Here is a 10,639-nt window from a genome sequence, read left to right on the forward strand (position 1 = left end):
GTAGTAATCAATGGCTCTATGTCTAGTTGGCAGCTGGTATCAAGTGGATGCCCCCCGGGGGGGTCGGTCCTGGGACCGGTTTGTTTCAATATCTTTATCAATGACCTGGAAGATGGGATGAAGTGCACCCTCAGCAAGTTTGCAGATGACACTACGGTGGGGGCCATAGAAGATGCACTGAAGGTAGGGACAGGATTCAGCCTAGACAAATTGGAGGATTGGACCAAAAGAAATGTCATGAGGTTCAATAAGGACAAATGCAAAGTCCTGTACTTAGGATGGAGTAACCGGTAGAGGCTGGGAGCCGACTGGCTGGACAGCAGCTCTGCAGAAAACAACCTGGAGGTTATAGTGGACACTGAACTAAATAGGAGCCAGCAGTGTGTCCTTGTTGCAAAGAAGGCACATGGCATCCCGGGCTGCATTGGTAGGAGCGTTGCCAGCAGATCGAGGGAAGTGATTCTTCCCCTCGATTCAACATCTGGAGTACTACATCCAGTTTTGGGCCCTCCACCACAGAAAGGATATAGACAAGTTGGAAAGAGTCTAGTGGAGGGCAATGAAAATGGTTGGGGGACCAGGGCACATGACTTGTGAGGAGAGGCTGAGGGAACTGGGCTTGCTGAGTCTGGAGAAGAGAAGACTATGGGAGCTTTGAATAGCAGCCTTCAACTACCTGGAGAGGGGTACAAAGAGGATGGAGCTGGGCTGTTCCCAGTGGGGGCAGAGGGCAAGAGGAGTAGCAATGGTCTCCAGTTGCAGCCAGGGAAGTTGAGGTTAAATATTAGGAAAAACACTCTTGCTAGGAGGGTAATAAAGTGCTGGAACAGGTGACCCAGAGAGGCTGCAGAGTCTCCATTCTTGGAGGTTTTTAAGACCCGGGTAGACAAAGCCTTGACTGGGGTAGTCTAGTTGGGGACGGTCTTGCTTTGAGCAGGGGGTTGGACTAGATGTGCCCTCCTGAGGTCCTTTCAACCCTCATTTTGCATGGTTCTGTGATCTCTGGAGGTCCCTTTGTTTCTATATCCACAGTCACCCTGATCTTAAAGCTCCACACCCTGTGCACACTCTGTATACTGCATTCGATACTTGTCAGATGCATCTTTAAAGAGCGAGACCTTTAACCCTACAGCTCCAAGACACAGGCCCAGCATTACCAACTTTGTGACCTTTCCCCATTGAAGTACCTGGTACTCAGCTCATCCCACACCCAGTAGCTGATCCAGGAACAGGTCAAGGCAGGTACAATCTTTTATTAGACCAACTCAAAACAATAATAAAAATTACTAATAAAAGATATCACATTTGCCCAAAGAACAGTGTCTGCCTGGTGACTTAAGGAGATTGCACACACGGACCACAGTGGCTTCTAAAGCTCTTCTCTTCTTCTTCCTCTTGGCCCCAAACATTACCCTTTCCCCCCTCCAGTTTTCTTCCTGGTACAGAATACCACAGCTCCACGAGGGATGGTGTTTCAGCAGTATCCCACATTGCACCGCATTGCCTACTGCACTTATTCACAGCTAGGGTGCTGCAATATCCTTTTAAAAGGACATGCAATATTAGCATTGTTTTGTGTGCAAACACCTACACGCGATTCACAAGATCAATCCGGAGATTTCAGCTAGGAATCCAGAGTGTCCACAGTATTCTGACCTGTTATAAACTTTGTATTTTGGGGTAGAAGAATTGCTCTATTTCTTTTTCCCCACAGTGAAATGAGCTAAGGGCTGGGATTTTCTGAGGGGGGGGCCTCAAGTAATGAGGTTGAGAGCTGTTGGCCTACTGGGATCAGCATTTGCTTAAGTCAGGATTTACTCTTTAAAAAAAAAAAAAAAAAAAAGAAGTGATTTTGTGAAAAATTTCAAATTCTATGAAATTTCCATTTAAGATTATTCGAAGGGGATTCATTTTCTTTAAGCGTCTTTGCAATTTAAAACAACATTGTTATCCAATTTTTCGCTTCCGTTCTCATCAAAAGCATGGATCTATCGCAAAATCTGCAACCAGTTGTCCATTTGCTACAGAAAGCCTTCAATCGTGAGACTGAAAACATGGATAAAAAATGTATAATATTCATAAAAGGATCAGGGGAAAATTGCAAACATTTAAAACTTTCGACAGCAGCAGCAAGAGCAGCAGCTTATCAAGGCAAAGATATGTGTGTAAAAAAAAAAAAAAAGGGGGACTCATTTTATCTCCAAGTTTTATACCTACCTTTGCCAGTTATGCAGTGAAAATTAAAACAAAGTGTTAGGCAAATATTTTCCAATGTGTGTGACTAAAGTAGCCAAAATCTATATTCAGGTGTCCCAAATGATCTAAATTTTCAGAGATGAGTCCCCACAGCTCCCGTTAAAGTCAACCAGGAGGCTGGGATGGGGTAGTATTTTGCATTCACTCTGCTCAGGTGGTAAACAGTATCAGGTGGTGAATTTGTTCACCGGCCCAGAAATGCACCTGGAAATTTTCCAAGAGCTCGTTTCCTCCTGACAATTTCCTACTTTTATTTCTCCAGCACCTGGGAATGAAGCGGGAGCCAAGATGAAACACAGCGAGAGAAGAATTGATGGAATTTATTTTTGTAAACTTCGGGGAAAAATATCAATCCATGGTTTCATAGTGTGTTTCTGCTCATGCGGTTTTCCTTTAAAACTACTTCTCTATGAAGTTAACTGTTAAAGAATGACAAGGTTGATGGCCCAAGGAAACGTTGACGTATGTAGGATTTGAGGCATCTCGGCCAGTAGGTTTCTCCCATCGCTCGGTCTCGGTTACCTTGTGCTCCCCAATCTGCATCTGTCTCTTGCCTTTCAGCTGAAGCTTTGACTGTAAAGTCTTCGGGGCAGGAATCCTCTTTTTGTTATAAGAATTTCAAGAATTTGGGGTACAGTTCCCCCCAAACCCCTGCACCGAACTTCTTGAAAATTTGGCAGGTTTCATGCTCTCAGCAGAGGCTACCATCCCTGCAAGTTTCACCCAAATTGGACTAAAAACATAGGCATTGCATTGATTCCCCCATTATACCTTATGGCCGGATCTCAGAGGCAGAGTCGCGTTGGCCGGATCGAGGTAGAAACCCAGTCCGGAGCTCCGGATTGGATCGCGGCCATCCGAAGCGGCTGGATCCGAAGCCAGATCGGATCGCTGCCGACTCGCACGGGCCTAGTGGCTGGGCCAGGGTTGACAAGGTCTTCTACATTCGTTGAATCAATTCTGCAGTGCCCTGAGTGCCAGGTTTGCATTTAAACCATGCCAAAATCTAGGACACGACTTTTGCAAGACGGCAACCCCGAGGGATGGAAATCTCATAAGAACAATGCCACGCATTTGCAGGACTGAGTCTATGTTCCTACGAATACGAACTCGAGATGCAAAGACAGCGTGCGTAGGACTCGCCGGCTCTGCCTGCTAGCTCCTGGTTCTGTCCAGCAGCTTCCTGAAAAGATGCAGAGAGAAAGGGACCATCCCAGCACCCAAAAAAAGCTCACAATTCAAATAGATGGAAAGCAGATGGGAACTAGGATGGATTATTATCCCCATTGTACAGATGGGGAACTGAGGCCCACAAAGGTAAAGTGGCTTTTTCTAGGTCGTACAGATGAACGTTATTTCCTGGCTCTTACCCCGGGATGGTTGCCCTCTTCTACGGTGTAAGACGCTCTCCGGCTAGTCTCTTGCTGGCACCATGAATAGGTTCATTACGATGGAGGAGGCTAATTGGCCCTAGCATTCTGCGGTGCAAATTGAACTGCCAGAAACAACACACAAATGTGGCCCCGCTGCTTCTGGCTTTGAAGGCAGCCCATCAGGAGCCAGGCAGCATGCCTGAGGATGCCACTCTTCAGCTCTAGGTAAATGAACTGGGTTAGCCAGACCTCAGATACTCTGGGCCAGTGTCCTGGCTCCTACAACTATTGGGCTAAGGGGCAGGAGGCCTCCTCTTCCTCCGAAAAACATAAGACCATTGGTCCATCTTGCCCAGTCTCTTGAGTCACATGGTGGCAGAGAGGGGTTGCTGAAAGGGAACGTGAAATGGGTATAATGAGGATTTTTTTCTTCTCTCACTTGCAGGCTCCAGTATTTAAGGTCTAGGAAGTTCTAATCAGAGGCTGTGCCCCAAACTCCCGCGCTACTGATGTCTCTTTCCTCCGAGAAGGCGTCCAGTCCCTTTCTGAATCTGGCTGTCAGCTGTCACAACACTAGAACAACTAGTTGCATTGGGCAATGTCTAACAATTACTAGCATGAGAATAACTCTTTGCTCTGCAGTTTCTAACAAATGCCTGGTGAAAGCGGCTGCACTGGTGAGATTTCAACCGCCGCCACAGCAGCAAGCGGCATGCTTCTGGGTTTGAATGCAACCTGGGACCAAGGTTCAGGAGCAGACGGAGAGCTGAGGACTCTGAACCAAATTCTGGACAACTCCAAGGAGTAAGGCCTTCAGGTTCTGGTTCAGCTTCCTCCTCCTGTGATGAGATGAGGCAAACCTTTGCACAAGGGCAGCCTTCCCTGGGGCGAGCAGAACCTGCAGAAATCTGTGCCCTTGTTCTTCTCCCAGAGACTGGATCACATCAGGGTACAGGGAGCAACCGCAGACAGGAGTGGCCCCCATGCTCTATTGTGCACTGGTGAAATAGGTAGGTTTTCTTAGAGACAAGGTAGAAGTCTGGCGGCAGTCTCCTGCCCTGCATGTGAGGGGCCCGCGGAGGCCTGCCCTGCTGCAGGGAAGGAGTGCACGGAAATAAAACCTTTGGGCACATCTACATTTGCATTAATACACTTTTCCTAATGTGCATTAAATGTAGTACCGCCTATGTGGGGTACTAAATAAATGCGTATTAGGTTGCCCTAATGTGCTGTATGCAGAAGCGCATGCTTTTTTATTGCAAGCTTTTGGGTATAGAGACCCTTTGTCATGCTGAGGAAGCATATGAGGTTGGTCTGTGCTCTTCCTGATGCTTCCTCATGATGCTTCCAGACACTTCCTCAGCCTGGCGAAGGATATTAATACCCACAAGCTTGCAAAGAAGAATTTTTCCAACTATTTGAGTTGGTCTAATAAAAGATATCAGGTTTTACCAAAGAACCTTGACTGCCTGTCCTTAGACCAACACAGCTACAGCCTATACCCTTGTTTTTTAATTGATGCTTAATGCACAGTAGCCTGTCTTACTGTGTATTTGCATATTTGTGTGGTTTTTTTATCCGCTGCTTTAATGTGCAGTAAAATAGGATACTGTGCATTAAAACGCATTTGTAGATGCACCCTTTGGTCCCTGAGCAAGGGGCTGTCCAGAGTCATTGCACCGCCAGCTCCCCTTGGTATCATCTGGAAGGCACAAACAACACCTACAGACAGAAAAATCAGGCCTCGGGTACTCTGCAATATTAACCGCCTGACATGGCATAGGAGACATCAAGGAGAAATCTGCTCAGAATCAGGTTGGGTTGTGTTGAGAGCTCAGGTAAAATTCCCTGAGGAGATGCAGTGGATGACTGATGGGGAAGGTGAGAAGAGGCCGATCCCTAAGCATCCTTACCACGACCGTAGCAATGAGGCTGACCCCGGCAGGAATCCTAACCATCCTACCTGTTACTGTACATAAGCCCACAAGTTTCACACATCCATGAAGTAGCCGTATTGGTCTAGAGGAAAAAAAACAAATCAGGACTCGTGGCAGGGGTGGTATCTTTTATTAGACCAACTAGATTTTTGCAAAAAAATTCAATGCACTCATGTTTATCTTGAAAATATAGCGGCTGAGGGAAAGGACTTACTGCTGCACCTTTGAATCAGAAAGGTACCGCTCTTTCTTGACCTCCAAATGAGTTGAAGAACCCCATACATTACCTTGCTGTAAGGAAATTTCCATTTGCAGATCGCGTTTCCCAATGACATCTAGCGGCCACAACGGGTAAGACACTAAACAAGACAAGGAGTGGAAAAACCCTAGTCTTATTACTGAGAAGATTAATTACACGCACAATAATATCCAGGCCTTCTGATGAAATATTTTGCATTATATCGGCCCCAGGGGGCTAACTCTTTTGCTGATTTATTTTAACCTTCACATTATGCAGATACATTATAGACTTGTTCAGAGATGCCACAGGTTTATTTGCCCCTTGACAGCAAATAATAAACTTGTTCTCAGCTATATAACATTTCCAAGGAAGCACTTGACGTGACTAGAAAAATATCAAGGACAATTAAGTCATATGGCACCATAATCCCGGTGGGAAAGTACTTAGCTCTGCTCCATCACGCAGCTAGCATGGGAACCCCTGGTTCAAATGGAGAAGCAAGGACCCAAGTGGTAGCAATTATAAAAGATCCTCCCAGGTCTCTATATATTTTAATAATGGTTCTAGTCAACTTTACTGCTTCCAAAGAGAAAAATGAGACGAGCCCATTAGGAACAGCAGGATTCCTCCTCCTCCCTCTTAGAGAATGACCTGCAGACCTTGGGATGGAAACCCCAGTTACCTACAAAGTATTGACTGAAGGTGGAGAGTGCATTGATGTGTTTTTGTTGGCGGTGTATCTTCTCCTCTCACTTTAGCTTTTCTTCTTATTAGCTACAGAAGGGCAATGGCACAGCTAATGACCGCAGGTCCTCATAAAGGATGGAGGCACTGGGCTGGGATTCAGGAGACATATTTTTTCCCGCCCCCAGCTCTGCTCCAGATAAGTAGAAGTCATTTTAGGCAAGTCCCTTAAGCTCTCTGGACCTCAGCTTCCCCACCTGTATGACAGCAATAATTATTCTCCGTTTTCCCCGACTTTAGGCAATCTTGCCTTCCTAGACTGGAAAGCTTGTGAGGGCAGAGATTCTCTTTCATCGTGGGTTTGTGCAGCCCCTAACACCGCATGGACCTGATCCTAGGTGGATCTCTAGCTGTTGCCACGATGCAAAATAGATGCGTGGCACTGAACGGCGTTTGAGGAGCAGCCGGCAGCCTCCTCGTAACCAGCCGAGCAGGGACCCCTGCAAAATGTACGCGTGACCAATGAGAGGGGAAAGAGAGACGAGAGCGTGACTCTTGCCAGCTCACACACCACCCTGTTAGCCATACAGCACGAGCAACCAGCATCACAGAGGCCATCATAGCACCAACCATGTGGCACCCAGCTGCCTGGTCCACGAGCAGGGCCTTTCAGTGCTAGGGTAATGCAAATAAGAAAGACCGCGTAATGCAGCTGTGGCTTTATCCATATTGTGTCAGCACGAAGCATTTGTTACCTAAATGCAGGACTACAGCAAGATGGAGAGATCCCCCCCTTACCGCCCCTTTGGGGAGCTTGGGTTCAATTCCAGGCCCCCAGGCTGCAGCCCATCTCGGCTCATTCGTAACGCAAACCAGGTAGCAGCAAGGAGGGTAATTTTTTCCAGGTTTCTTTCCTTTCATATTGCAAAGACCTACAGGCCTTGAAGACCACTGTCAGCTTGGGCCTGGTGCTTCCCCCTTGCTAATCCAAACCCTGCCCCAGCTACGGGCTGCAGGTGACATCTGCACTACATATTTATGGCACTGGCAGGAGAACTTCAAAGACGTGACTAAGCCCAAGTGGACCCAGAGGCAGAAAAACAGATGGCAGCGGGATGCTGAGGAAGATTTACAGGGGAATGCCTACGAGTTCCTGACTTATTTGCAATGATAAAACACGCCTCACGCGCCCCCCCCCCCTTTCCAGGAAAATCCCTTAGAAATCCTTTGACAGCTATCAAAGCACCTTAATAAGATGTTATGATTCCTCTCTGGATGGTCAAATGATACCATATCCCCCATTTCTCTAACTGCCCTTGTTATTAGTACCGTGTCATGGGGCTGACAGATTAGGCCTGCCTGCCTAACCAAAAGCCTACGGAGTGAAGCTTCACAGACCATTCATTTCCAGATGATTTAGGGCCAAGTCTGCAAGCTAACAGCTCATATCCAAGACATCCTTCTTTCTAATTCCTAATGTAAACATTCGCCTTTTTTTTTTTTTTTTTTTTTAATTCCCAGCCATAAAACTCTTTAATGGACCTGAAGCCTGTTGGGTAAACACGACTTTTGAAGGCCATCGCAATCCCCAATAGACCTGGAGTTGCTTCTTTACATTTCATAGACTCATAGATTTCATAGACATTCAGGCTGGGAGCGACCTCGGGAGATCAGCGGGTCCAGCCCCCCGCCCCAAGGGCAGGAAGTCAGCTAGGGAAGGGGTCACCATACACAGTCTTGTAAGGGCCTGGGTGCTGTAGTGATGGTGAAGGGGACAAGCAGACCGAAGCGGTAGAGAATGACCAACAGGAAAGGGGCGGGAGGTAACAGGGTGATAAGGACCGAAGAGAGGTTTCTACAAAGGGTGCTCACTGCCTGTAGACATGCCGGATGAAGACGAGACATGCACAGACCATAAATAAATAAATTAACCCCCACTTCATCCTCCGTCCCCAATTTAGCTGAAAATGGAAACGTAGCATCTATAAGGTCTCAAAACTTAATCATTATTCAGCTCACAGTATACACCGTGCTCTTGTAGGTCATGATACTGTTACCTTGGATGTAGGATATCCTGGGACTGGCAGTGGTGACTGGACCTGGCAGTGCTGATTTGGGGGCACAGACCTTACCTGTGCAATCGCCCTCATCTTCCAGCCACCACAGCCTCTTTGAACCCCTCGCTGAGCTGTGTCAAGCTCAAACCTTTCATCTGGAGATCTGCAAGGCCCCAGTGAACCTTTCTGCTGATGGTCAAACTCTGCTTGCTGATGCTGGCATTAATGGAACGGGGGCAGTCCTCCAAACCCAGCCTGGACCTATCTCCTGCAACCATTTTCCAATTTCTTTCATTTAACTTCTGACATACTGCCTGAGATGGACCTTCAGGCTAATACCTTCTCAACACTCACTTGCACCCACTTCAACCATGATGCTCACAAGAAATTATACCCATCATAATGGTTAGCAAGAAAATAGTTGGAGATGCTTTTATACCCATATCTATATCTCTATCGGTCTAAAATCACATAAACATAGATCGATAGATGGATCCATTCAACTCTGGCATTCACATATTTTCACACACTTCTGGCCCCAGCATTCATACATATGCCAATATGTGTATATCCATCTGTCTAAAATAACACATGCACCCCTAGGTATACGTGCTGAGAGTGCAGGAACAAGCCATGCCGTTGTGCAGGAAGACTAGCAAGTATGGTAGAAGACCAGCTTGGCTTAGCAGGGAACTCTTCAGTAAACTAAATCACAAAAAGGAAGCCTTATAAGAAGTGGAAACTTGGACAAACAACTAGGGAAGAGTATAAGAGCATTGCTCAGGCATGCAGAGATAAAATCAGGAAAGCCAAAGAGCAATTGGAGTTGCTGCTAGCAAGGGACATGAAGGGTTTCTACACGTATGTCAGTAGCAAGACGAGGATCAGGGAAAGCAAGGGTCCCTTACTGAATGGGGGAGGCAACCTTGTTGGATGCAGAGGATGCAGCAAAGGATGAAGCAAGAGGATGCAGAAAAGGCTGAAGTACTCAATGCCTTTTTTGTCTCAGTCTTCACAGGCAAGGTCATCTCCCACCTGGCAGCACAGTTTGGGGAGGAGGTGAGCAGCCAACAGTGGTGAAAGAACAGATTAGGGACTATTTAGAAAAGCTGGACGAGTCCATGGGGCCAGATGGGGTGCACCCAAGGGTGCTGAGGGAGTTGGCTGATGTGATTGCAGAGCCACTGGCCATTATCTTTGAAAACTCACGGTGATCAGGAGAGGTCCTGGATTATTGGAAAACAGCAAACATAGTGCCCATATTTAAGAAAGGGAAAAAGGAGGATCCAAGGAACTACATATCAAGCAACGCTTGGAAACTTATCTTGCTGGGATCTTTGATCCCAGCTGACTTCCTGCCCCTGGCGCGGGGGGCTGGACTCGATGACCTTCCGAGGGCCCTTCCAGACCTAATATCGATGAAATCTATGAAACCAGTCATCCTCAACTCAGTCCCTGGAAAAATCATGGAGCAGGTCCTCAAGGAATCGTGGATTCACCAGGGGCAAATCATGCCTGACCTACCCGATTGCCTTCTATGATAAAGTGACTGGCTCTGTGCATGTGAGGAGACCAGTGGATGTGGTGTACCTGGCTTTTAGGAAGGCTTTTGATCCAGTCTCCCACAGCACTCTCGCAGGCAAGCTAAGGAAGTACGGGCTGGATGAATGGACTCTAAAGGGGATAGAAAACTGGCTGGAGCATCGGTCTCAGAGGGTAGTAATCAGTGTCTTGAGGTCTAGTTGGCCGCCAGCATCAAGTGGAGTGACTCAGGGGTCTGTCTTGGGGCCGGTTTTGTTCAGTATCTTCATCAACAACCTGGCAGACGGGATGGAGCGCATCCTCAGCAAGTCTGCAGATGACACCATGCTGGGGGGAGTAGTAGATACGCTGCAGGGCAGGGCTACGATACAGAGACCTGGACAGGTTGGAGGATTGGGCCAAAAGGAATCTCATGAGGTTCAACAAGGACAAGTGCAAAGTCCTGCACTTAGGAGGGAGCAATCCCATGCACTGGTGCAGGCTGGGGGTGACTGGCTGGGCAGCAGCTCTGCAGAAAAGGACCTGGGGGTGACAGGGGACAAGAAGCTG

Source organism: Crocodylus porosus, unplaced genomic scaffold, assembly GCF_001723895.1.
Source record: "Crocodylus porosus isolate Cpor-Errol unplaced genomic scaffold, CroPor_comp1, whole genome shotgun sequence".
In the NCBI taxonomy this organism is placed as follows: Eukaryota; Metazoa; Chordata; order Crocodylia; family Crocodylidae; genus Crocodylus; species Crocodylus porosus.